General features: G+C 48.3%; 1 protein-coding gene across 2 annotated transcripts in view; it reads right to left on the bottom strand.

The window, feature by feature from the left end:
• The window catches only part of LOC119583600 (moesin/ezrin/radixin homolog 1-like), a 74,851-nt gene extending 69,525 nt beyond the window's left edge, over nucleotides 1-5,326 (bottom strand). The window contains exon 1 of one of the 2 annotated variants that reach the window (XM_037932219.1): nucleotides 5,053-5,326. The gene's annotated coding sequence lies outside the window, so the exon portion shown is untranslated. The remainder of the gene's footprint in view (nucleotides 1-5,052) is intronic. The other variant, XM_037932235.1, reaches the window with a different exon arrangement.
• Nucleotides 5,327-12,500: the final 7,174 nt, after the last annotated feature.

Genomic DNA, 12,500 nt, shown 5'->3' with positions numbered 1-12,500 from the left:
GCTATGACTCCTCCACTTACACCGGAAGTGACACATCCGGGGACGATGCCTACGTGTCTTATATTTCTATTATACCATTGCTATTTATATGTGATTGTGTGTTGGTGTTCGCGTGTGTGTGTGTAGAGTAGTATCTGATGGTTGCGTGGGTGTTTGCGTGTCTATTTGTTTATATGCGCGTGTTTTCTGTCAAGATACTGTGCGATCCATTATATTGCGTCACCATAACACCATTATTAATACCCCATTTGCTATTCAAGAAAATAATATGACTTGCAGAATTACATCCGAATACATTCAAAATCAAACCAGGTATAAAATTAAAACCAAACTTGAGGCACATTTCAGTGGCATCACTTACCAATTTCTACGCACAGCACACCTGGTCAGGGGGTAAAACACTCAGGCGCGCACACATACAAACAGAATACGCACCGTTATAAAGACAAGCAATTATAAAATCGGAAAGGAAGAAACACGGAGAGACGGAGAGGTAAACAGACAGACATGAAAACATAGACACATAAACAGGCAGGCAGTGAGAAACAGTCAGACAGACAGAGACAGACAGACAGACAGACAGAGACTAACTCACTCGCACGCGCACACACACACACACACACACACACACACACACACACACACACACACACACACACACACACACATAAAATCGCAGTGTCCAAACGTCCCCCACCTGTGCCGGTGCAGGCAAGTTCCTCCACTTCTCAACGCACAACCACCGGTGTACCTGATCGCCTAACTGTCATCTTATAAATGAGACGATGCCGATCCCACCTTTTCCTCTTTCTCTGCTGCCTCTGCCCCTGGTCTTTGGCCCTTGGCCCTTAGTCCTTAGCCCTTGGACCCTCCCCTTGAACTCAATTGGGGCCATTACTATGCTAGAGGAAAATCTGTTTAAAAAGGAGTAACGAGAAGCGCATTGAACAAGATTGCGACACTTTCCGCTACGAAAGAATCGAGAATCCGATCCATCCCTTGTGGAATGTGAGCGGCTCCCGCACCGCCGCAGTCCTACCCAGCTCGCTAGCTCGCACTGGACTTTTCCCTTTCCCAACCTTCCTTCCCCTGTTCTTTCTCTTTCTTTAAAATGATTAATACGCAATCTTTTTTTCCTCTCTTCTTTATTTTTCATCCTTTCCATCCCTGACGTGTATTTGACCTTTCTTTTAACATCTAGCATTTTTCTCATGCGACCAAACTTCTCCCACCTGGATTGCGGTTGGCCGGTGGACCATTAGAGTGAGAGACACCTGGGAAAATCCCTCCTCTGACCATTCCCCTCATAAACCTACCACACTTTAGAGCTTTACCAAGCCTTCCTCCTCTCTTTCTTAAATGATTATGACGGATTCACTTTGCCCCGAGATAGATTCCAGCTTTTATTAGCATTTTTGTCCTCTTCTTCCACCTCTCTCTCCTCTCCTCTCGAGATCTAATCCTCCAAGGCTAGTGCAGTGTTTCCTGTACCGCAGCGCCACACGAGAGGCACGTCCGGTCTTATCAGAGCAAGAGGGAGGGGAGTGGATGAAAGAGAGAGGAAGATACAAAAACAGCGCAGCGAGAGAGAGAGAGAGAGAGAGAGAGAGAGAGAGAGAGAGAGAGAGAGAGAGAGAGAGAGAGAGAGAGAGAGAGAGAGGGGGGGGAGTGGAGGAGGGAGTGGAGAGAGAGGAGGGAGGGGCTGAGGGGGGGGGGAGTGTGGGGACGGGGAGAAGTGGAGCTGCATGAACGGAGTCACCGATGAGTGGTTGGAGCCGTCACGAGATCCGCGAGGTGGTCGAAGAGTCGAAACGAGGAGTGACTCTACCACGGCTGCCCGGCGCATAGACCACGCGATGCCCACCACGCTGAACAAGAAGTCCCGGCCCTGAGTTTGCGAATATGTGAGGCCGTCACCCATCCTGGGGAGCGTTCGAGTCAGACACGAGTCGGGAAACGCAGGATGACTAACAATACCCACGGCTTGTACCCGCACGCACCCTCAGACACACAAAGGGAATAAGTACCTTTATCCACGTCTCAACGCCGCGCTTGTCTCCTGCGTTGTGCCTCGTCATTGGAACTGGCCTCACCTTTCTGCTCCTGTCATGGGAGAGGAAACTATCGAAAGGACTTCGGCCGAACACTAACACTCGAGACGTCGCTCTGGTTCGCAGCTAATGTGATGCAGCGTGCTCCACGGACCTTGTGTTGAAACAGCCAAGGTCGATTGCAACACTGAAACTCCTTACACATTATCTCTACAACGCCATCCCCTTCCCCTTTCCCTCTCCTCTCTCTCCTCTCTCTTCTTCCCCTCTCTCTCTCTCTCTCTCTCTCTCTCTCTCTCTCTCTCTCTCTTCTCTCTCTCTCTCTCTCTCTCTCTCTCCGTTTCTCGACCAGATTTCATTAGATACAGAATAATCACCAGCACTATAAAGAAACACTTTTTGCAGCGCCGCCTGTTAATTCCATCTGTCTTCGTAGACTCCCATGCGTTATGCAAGGAAACGAACAACAAAAAGCATCAGACTTCAATGACTAAAAAAGGTAACAAAAAGCACTAGCCTGCATCCTCTCCTCCGCAGCGGGACATTGCCGCAACCACGGCGCCCGCTCGACACCCATCTATTCCTCCTGCACGCCCATACGGAGCTACCACACGCACGCACGCACACAATCCACCCCCATCAACACGCCCATAATGACCCAGCCACATACATGCTATAAACACGTGCACGTCCAGATCTCAAAAATTACACACACGCACGCACATACACGGAAAGAGTGTGGGAAAGGGGGAGGGGGGGCGAAAGGTAGGGATACAGGGAGAGGAGATAAGAGGAGGGAGAGTTAGAGGGAGGAGAGGAAAGAAGAGGGAGACAGAGGAAGAGTAGAAACGGAGAGTAGAAAGGGAGATAGGGGAGGCAGATGAGGGGAAATCAGCGAGAAAAAAAAACTTTTTTTTTTTAGAACTCCTCACTTTTACGCCTAGGAAAATGGAAAAAGAAAAAAAGAAAAAAAAAGCGGTCACCAAAAGGTAGACCTACTGACCAGCTTAGCTCACGTTAGCTTCGGGGGTACTTGAGGGAGCACCCCCTCCCCCTCATCCCCTACTCCCTACCCAACCTTTCTCCTCCAACTTGTTCTTCCACTTTCCCTGAGACGCTCCGCTCTTGTTTGTTTCCTTGCAAAGATCAAGGAAACCCTGCAGCAAATACAAGTATTTTCCTTGTTCCTTACATTAATTTCTCACGCCGTCGTCCGCTGCCAGATTTCACAAATACATTTCCCAATGCCATTATCGCCGATTTCCTCCTCAACGGAAAAGAAAACATAACCAAATTTCAATAGACCTCCATGCTGCACATAACGGTTAATTCGCTCTCGGACGCACATTGTCCAGACCAGTTTTTTCGTATCGGAAAATTCCCCCCCCCCCTCCCTCTCCCTGTAGTTCTAATTGCGCTCCTCTCCTCTTTCCGTTCATCTCCTCTCCTTTCTTCTCTCTTCGTCCATCTCCTCTCCTCTCCTCTCTCCTATCATCCATCTCCCTTCTTTATATTCATCTCCCTCAATACCTGCCCTCCCCCTTCAGGACGTACTTTCCGAGTATCTTGGTATTTTCCTCTTTTTTCAGTCTCTCTCCAGCTTTGTTGCCTCGAGTGTTCAGTACCTATCGCAGCTGAACCCGGACTCTCTTCTTATCGATAGTGTGAGGTCCGGTTCTATTTGTGATTCGATTCCATTTCCCAGAGATTCCCTGGGGTTCGCCTGGCCTTTGGAGTTTCCTTGACGAATTGGTTCACCTAGTCTCCCTCATAACCTGGCTCGCCTTTGGATCTGGTTCTCCCTAGGGATTTGGTTTGTGGAAGGTGTAATTCTCAACTGGTTCTCCTTTGTGAATTGGTTCACCTCAGATCTGGTTACCTCTTGTGATACTGTTCGACGAGGTACTCCCCCCCTCGAGATGGGATGCACCTACGATCTGTACTGTGATTTGCTTCATCTGCTTCCGGTTCTCCCTCGCAATGCGATTCATTCGTTCTCTCGTATTATGTGATTCACATGCTATCTGGTTCTTCCTTCTGCTGTGGTACACCTGTCCTTTGTTTCTCACTCACATGGTTCACCTTAGATCTTTCTCCCTTGTCATTTTGTTCACCTTAGATCTGGTTCTCCTTTCTAATGCGGTTCGCCTGGTCTCCGGCAGCTCCAACCCAGTGGTTGGCAGCGATGATCAATCTCTCATGATGATCACGTTTCTGTCGTCAGTTCTCCACGGCCGGTAGTCACTGCCACCCGCCAGTACATGCACGACATATGGACGACAAACGGAAAGGAGAGACGGAAATGGGAGTGACTAATCCAATTTATTTCAATGTTAATCCCTCCGCATTGCTGATATAAGGGACAAGGGATGCTCCAAAGGTTTATGAGGCCACGGAAGAGATCATCCTGCAGGAAAGACGTCAAATCGCAGCAGAAGAGAGCAAGCGAGCGGGCAGGCAAGCAGGCAAAGCGATCGCTGAACTTGCGGTGACCGTGAGGAGACCACGCTTACTTCCCTGCTGGATTCGAACACCTGCCCACGCACAGTCGGTGCATGGTCCCACCGCCCCCTCGCTCACTTGACTTCAAAGACACATTTTAGCAATCTTACCTTAAGAGATAGGAAGCGAGAGACACAGCGGGAGATGAAGAGCAGAGAAAAGAGAGGAGAGAAGAGGAGAGAAGGGAAGAGAAGAGAAAGAGAGTACATGGTCCCCTAACCCGTCCGTCAACAAAGACGTCGTAACTCAATCACACACTGTAACATATCCGATATCTTAGCCCGGAGTTTGTTTGCGCCTTGTTTCCATCACATTTAAAAGCAAAAGCAAGCAGGCGCTCTCTGCCTAGCGAGCCGAGTCTCCCTCGCACACACGCCCCAGAGACACCAATAGGACAGAGCCTACGTTAAAAATGATATCCCTTCTAGCTACAGATAACATGTTCTAACCGGTTTCTCATGAAGTTGTAAAAACACAACTCGTCCCAAGAGACCTGTACCTTGACTGGAGTGTTGGTGGAGGGGTGGGGGTACAGGGTGGGGGGCGACGTAAGTAGGTAACCCTTGTGTTACCAGGCTGCTGCAATACTGTGAATCCAGTTGAATGACTCCTCTCTCGCCTCCTTCCTCGCTGTCTCCCCCGCCACACAGGAAGCACAATCGCTCTCAAGCACAAACAGATACGAGAGCGAGCACACACCAATCACGCCGCAAGCACGAGGTAACCCAAACACCAGCGAGCGGTGTTGCCACAGCCACGTCCCACGTTACACTGGAGGTACCGGTACACAAACTAGCCGGGAGGGGGAAGGGGAAGAGGCGAGGGAGGGAGGGGGTAGAAGGAGCAGGGGTAGGAGTGAGAAGTAGGAGGGGGGGAGAGATGAGAGGTAGAGAGTGGGGGAGTGGGAGGAGGCTCAGGCTCGTCGGACCGGTACGGGAGAGTGGGTGAGTGTGCCGGCAGGAGACCTCCACACACGGTTACAAGTGTTAATTCTCATTCTCTTTCTCTCCTGCAACTCACTCTCTCTCTTCCCTCTCCATCTCCTCTTCCTCCATCTCCCTCTCCCACTCTTTTTACTCCTCTCACCCCCTTTCGCTCTTTCCACACAGCAAGTCCGGCCAGATATAGTACCTTACACCCTGCAGGTGGCAATCCTCAGGGGTGTCATGCTGCTCAAAGGGGTAATGCACACCGCTGCGTTAGAGATGGAGATGAAGTGGAAACGGTAAAGAGTGCGAGGAGGAAGGGGTGAAAGAGGGAAGGAAGAGTGAAAAGGGTAAGCGTGAGATTAGGGGAGAAGACAAGAGTAAGAGAGGAATAATGGGAAAATGATAAAATTATGAGAGGAAGGGGAAGGAAATAAAGGGGGAAGAATAGGGGAAAATGAAAGGGGAATAATAAGGGTAAGGGGGATGGGAAAGGGAAGAGATTTGAGAGGAATAAGGAAAATGGAGAGAGGAGGAGGAGGGGAGCGGGAAAGGCGGAGGAAAGACGGATATATATGGAGAACGAGGAAGAGGAAAGAAATAGCAAGGGAGGAAGAGGGGGGATATATATGGGTGGGGGGAGAGGAGTGGAGGAAAAGAAAACAGGGTAAAGAGGGAAATGAAAAAGGGGGTATGGCGATCCTTCCCGCGGCGCGCTGGTCAAGGTTACCCCTCACTCAACCCAAGCTCCCGAGTCGGCCAGGTGAGGTAACGGCTAAATATACAGTTAACCTAAGACAGCAAAGGTGGGCCCGCTGCCGCTGCCGCTGCCACCTGCAATAAGAGGGGTGTTGGGTGGCACGCCGACGCCTTGTGCCGCCACATGCAACTTCTGCAAAACCTACATCTTTTGCTGTTGAGTGCAAGATCACCCCACTAACTTGAAGACCGATAAAGCCGCGACCGTACTTTCCCCACGTCTGTACAGCATCACCTTCACCTTGGCTCAACACTCGATCTATTTCCACATTGAGAGAATTCTACGAATGATGCAATCACAGCATCCACGCAAACCCAGAATTCCATTGCCCCGGGTCGTATCACCTGTCACAGCCATGCAGTCGAGTCAACATCCACGGTTTGGAACACCTCCAATAATCGCGCTAGATCATAATCCTGAACCCAGGATAAAATCACACCACCGGACACCACAAGCCCAAGTCTAGACACAGTCACCACCAACATCGCGTCATGACATCACCACAACGCGGACTCGCTGTCACTGACATCACCACTACACGTAGTTGATGGCATCACCACCTGCCACACATGCAGGGCGAGGCTCTCTGACGGCCTAGACGCACCTCGGCGGCTCAGCTTTTTCATAGAATCGCATTTCCTCGTCGCTTCTAAAATGCTGCCTCTGATAATAACGGAGAGAGGGATGCATCCAAGGTCTCCTGGGATCGGGGTAGAATAACTCTAAGACATCTAAGGGATGTACATGCGGACACTCACGTCTCTCGTGTGTATGGCGAGTAATCCCCACAACATTAAAATATATCAAGGGTTAGAGGTGATACGAAAGAGGCGTGGGAGGGAGGAAGTGGAGGGGGGAAATGTGAGCGTGAGCGTGTGCATGAGCGTGAGCATGTGCATGACGTGTGCGTGTGGTGTGTGCGCGCGATGCGAGTGCGAGGAAACCATCAGGTTCCCTCGCCTCCGCGTAACCTCATCCTAACCCCTTCCGGTACTTCCGCCGCAGGTAATACGCGGTGTCAAGTGATATTACGAAAAAAAAACTTTGCTCTTTCTTAAAGGTGTCATGATCTGATCCGACATTTGGTCTATCGCGTATGTGCCGGTAATAATACTTAAAAATCAAGTACCAACCACTACGTGCGGCCGATAGTGTAGAAGTCAAAGTCAATAAATATTTATTGTCATCCATTAGCCTTTAATTAACAACTATCACTCACAACTCCCTTCAATCATACCTCCGTTCTCTTCTTTTCCAATGATTACAATTCTCTCTCACTTCGCCTACCGATCTCTTGCTTCAACCCCATGCCAACCCCATTATCCTTCCCTCCTCGCCTCTTTTCCTATTCCTTTTTACTAACACCTTCTCCCTGCCTTCTCCCTCTGTCTCCCTCTTGCACACCTCTGCCACTGCTTACATCTGGCCTCAAACTCAAGAGGCTTCGTTTACAAACATTAACCAGGATCGGATCTCCTAAAGTTGATCCTCGGGAACAGAAGGGAAGTAAGGTGATGAGTGATCTGCCTATTCCATTTAATAATTTTTAATACTGCTCGTGGCAAAGGCGCTTCGATCGATGATTAATGACCTTGTACTCGAAAAAGCAGTGAATAAGTAGACGCAAAAATAAACTGATAAGAAGCATTTGATACACTTGCGTACAATCCTTCCGTTTAGGTTCGCCACGCCCTTGTTACCGGGGGAAGTAAACATTTCCCAATAATCTCCGTGTCTATACAAACTCCCCCACAACTGCATGTCCCTCATGACCCCCTCCCAAGTCTCCTCAACCACACATCGATTTCAACAAACCCTTCAAAAATAACGAAAAGAAAAATCACCCAGACTGGCAAGCACAGAATCCGGGTAGGAGCAGAAAATACATAACCAAAATACATAGTAATATCGTCAAGTCTGACACAAATAGACCACGTGAAAATAGACCCCAGCAAGTGCCCCACATCCACCCCCACCCCCTCAGCCCCTGTCCAACTGCGAGTAGGGCATGTGGCAAGGGATGGACTTTCCTAAAGGGCTATCTGACAAACTAATGCGTGGTTAAAAGCCGGCAAGAAATAAGGTCAAGTAGCTGCGATTGCTGTCGATTGAGACGCCGGTGTGGGCGAGAGGAGAGGACGGGTGAGGGTGAGGGGTGTAAGGATGGGGAAGAGAAGAGGAGAGGAGAGGAGAGAAGAGAAGAGAAGAGAAGAGAAGAGAAGAGAAGAGAAGAGAAGAGAAGAGAAGAGAAGAGAAGAGAAGAGAAGAGAAGAGAAGAGAAGAGAAGGAAGAAGAAAAGAGAAGAGAAGGGAAGGGAAGAGGAGGGGGAGGAGGTGGAGACGAGACAAGGAAGGAGAAGGGGGAGGCAAGACAGGCAAGGAGGAGGAGAAAAGTATGGAGTCTCTGCCGTCACCTATCAATATCCGGAAGGGCTTCGTGCCAACCCCTTCGCCCCTTTCACCATAAACCCTCGAGCTCACGATGCTTTTACCTCAAGTCAGTCACAATAAACATCCGAGGCATTTTAAATCAACACGGACTGAAATGTCCATATCATCATATTTTCCCCTTCTTAAATATGGATAGGATCCTAGGCATTGGGGCAAAATGACTTAGAATAAAGAGGAAGAAAGGGAAAGAAAGCAATTGAAAGGGAAGAAAAAACGCTGGAGAAAGGAAGGAAAGAAAGGAAGGATTAAATCAAAACGAAGTAGAAGGTATGTCACATTCCTTTCCTGCTCTGGTGACTAACGGGTGTTCCCTAAAAACAACTACGGATTAGCATGTATATGAAAACAACTATAACAATAACAAAAATAATGGAAACAGGAATAATTATAAAAATGCATAGCAATAATAGAGGAAACAGAAACAGTGGTTGTAATAATAACAATAACACCCAAAGCAGAGCACGCTGCAGTTCGCCTTTCCAAAATTTAAATAATAAAATAATGCGGATATTTTCAGAAAAAAAAACACAGCAAGCATTTTTTAAAACTCGCCAGGAAATACCGACACAAAATGGTTTTAATAGAGACCGCGGTGAAAGCTTTCATCAGCTTACATTTACAATACCAGGCAGGTAGCGGGTAAGCGAGTGAGCGATCCAGCCAGCCAGGTAGCCAGGTAAACGAGCTAGCCAGTAAGCCTCAATCTGTTAAGAATCTTCCGGTCGCATCAACACGAAAAAATAAGACAAGTAATTGCTTATAAAACAAAACAATAAGGTTAACTTATAATAAATATAACAATAAAGATTTCATGGCAAAAATCATTTAAATAAAATTTCACCATGACGATGCACTTCTCAAGGCCTCAGAAAAAATCGCAACAAATCTACAAATCTTTTAAAAAGTCACCATTCGCCCTGTCAATTCACAGTGTGCGATAGTGCAGCATCAGCATCACCATAACCAATGGCCAGTGAGGACTTTTATGGGAAAGTTATATCATATCTGTCTTTCTAGAGGTAATCGATACTCGGAGACTTAGGTTCACGGTCGTCCATCACAGCTGATCAGAAAATACACAGAATATTTTTTAAAAATCTTATGCATATCCTTGAGGAAGGAAGGGAGGAGGGAGAAAGGGAAGTAGAGGGGGAGGGAAGTGGAGGGGAGAGGGAACTGGAGGGCAGAAAGAAAAAGAAAAGAGAGAGAGAGAGAGAGAGAGAGAGAGAGAGAGAGAGAGAGAGAGAGAGAGAGAGAGAGAGAGAGAGAGAGAGGCTTTGAGTAACCCGAAGTAACAGAGATACCTAACAAGATATCAAGGCCACACCTCTCTCGTAGACATTCTTACACATACGCATAAAAAAAAATCCAGTGACTGTTTTGGGGGAGAAAGAGAGGGGGAAGGGGGTCTACTATGAGTATGTGGGGGGGGAGAGTGTATGTAAGGGAGGAGGAGAGATAAGAATGAAAAGGGGAAGGGAGGCCCCTAAAGTTGCATGCGGTGGGGGGAGGCTGGAAAATCGTGATGAAATTAAAGAGGGGGCAGGGAGGGGGGAGTAATTAGGAAGATTAAAATGCGGGGTGGGGGTGGGGGAGATTCGAGGAACTGAAAAGGATACAGCGTACGCTGGAATGAGTTGAGTGGAAGTAAGAGATGTGAGTGGGAGGCAGGAGTGGGAGGAGAAAGGGTGAATGGAAGGGGAGTGTTTGTGAGGTGGAGGGTGTGAATGTGGAGGAAGGAGAGGGAATGGAAGGGAGGGGTGTGAGGGCGGTGTGGGGTGTGAGGGAGGAGGGTGTGAGGGAGCTGGAGGGTGTGGTGAGGGGTGTGAGTGCAATAGAGGTGTGTATGGGAGGGAGGGGTATTAGAGGGAAGGAATGGTGTAAATGGGAGGGAGCGATATTAGTATAAGGGATACGTGGGAGTGGGAGTGAGGGATGTGTGTGAGAAGGTGTGAGGAAGGGTGTGTGTGAAGGAGTGTGAGGGAGGAGGGATGTGGTGAGGGTTGTGAGGGAGGGGGAGTGGTGAGTGGGAAGGGGGAGGAGTGGGTGTAGGAGGGATGTGAGTGGGAGGGAGGAGTGGGTGTAGGAGGGATGTGAGTGGGAGGGAGAGTGAATAGGAGGGAGAGAGGGAAGTTCGCTATGAGCCGCACCTGTGTCCCTGACCCGAGTTCCCCAAAACCGTGGATATCACGACTGCGTATAATCAATGACTCTGCAGTCAATATCTGGCATTAAAAATTCCTGCCGAGATTACCTAGTAGCACTTCCATCAGCCTTATCTACTGCTTGATATACGCTACACCTTTGTATATGTGTATATAAATAAACAAGTAAATAAATAGATAAATATATACATATATATTGAATACTGGAACACTGGCCTGTTCAGAAATGCAGCTGTTTGTTTGCATGTCCCTCCACACACATGCAAACAGGCAAACGTTTACACCCTCATTTTCCTCTAACAATTTCCCTCCATTCCTTAATTTTCTGATAAAAAATATACACATATTTTGTTCTTTATGTAGCCTGTTTTGGGTGTCAGGGGATTTCGGTCGGGGATTTACTAAAAATCAGGTTCCACTGCACGAATCTTAATTGATAAAAATACAAAATGAATATTCGTGTCTCTGCGTCTGCGGCATTTCACGTTTCATTCCAAAAATATTAAAAAAAAACAAACAATAAAATATAATAATAATTATAACAAAAACAGACGATATCGATCTGGACGCACTGCAAAAACCATCCAGGAGCATAAAAACAAGAAAATGGATTTTTCTAGAACAAATAAAGCAAACACATACACACCCAAATTCTGCCTTTCTAAATATAAAACAGTATACAACCAAACGTAGAAGGAAAAAACAAAACAAATAAAAATAATAAAACGAAAGCTAAAATAAAACTCGACAAAAATGCCATCAATGAAAACTACCACGACACGAATTATAAGCCTTCGGGGCGGCCAGAACATACTGATGCAGGCATTTCCCGACGCTGGTGATTCAGCATTGGTGTGGGCGCCCGACTGGGCTTAAAGGGGGGGAGGGGATGCGGGCATAGAGGGAGGGAAGGTAGAAGGGGGAAGGGGGAAGGGGAAAGGGGGGGGAAGGAGAAGGGGAAGAGGAAGGGGGGAGGAAGGAGGAAGGAGGAGGGAGGGGGGAGGAAGGAGGAGGGAGGGAGGGAGGGAGGGAGGGAGGGGGGAGGGGGGAGGGAGGAGGAAGGGAGAAGAAAGGGAAAGGGGCAGCGAAAGGGGGAAAAGGGATACGCAGAGGGGGGGAGTTAAGGGAATAAGAGACGGTAGAGGGAGAGGGAGAGGGATAGGAATAGGGAGAGGGAGAGGGAGAGGGTAAGGGTAGAAGGGTAGAAGGAGGGGAAGGGGGAGGAGTAGGAGGATGGGTGTCTAGAGAAAGGTCATGAGGAGGTGAAAAGCTATTGGGTAGCTGAAGGGATGAGGGAGGAAACCGCGGGGATCGGGTGGAGAAGGGAAGAAGAAATGGAAAAGAGGAACGGAGTAGAGAGATGGGGAAGGTGAGGCAGTAAGAAACGAAGAAATAATAGAAGGGAATGGAAGGAGAACGTAAAGGAGGTGGTGGGGGAGGATAATAAGGAAAAGAAGAAACAACCAGATGCTGACTTGTTCTTGTTCTCATCTTAATGTGTCTACTGCCCCCCCCCCCCTTTTGCCCTCCCCCTCCAGCGCCCGAGGGTCTATCTTCTTCAAAATAACGATCATTGAAAAAAATAAACTCGTGGTACAAAGACACGTGGGGGAGAAGAGAAAGAAAGGCAGGCAGACGTACAAAGA

The sequence above is a fragment of the Penaeus monodon genome, chromosome 2 (assembly GCF_015228065.2).
Source record: "Penaeus monodon isolate SGIC_2016 chromosome 2, NSTDA_Pmon_1, whole genome shotgun sequence".
Taxonomy (NCBI): Eukaryota; Metazoa; Arthropoda; class Malacostraca; order Decapoda; family Penaeidae; genus Penaeus; species Penaeus monodon.
The sequence above is the reverse complement of the archived record's forward strand: the minus strand, read 5'-3'. Positions and strand labels throughout refer to the sequence as shown.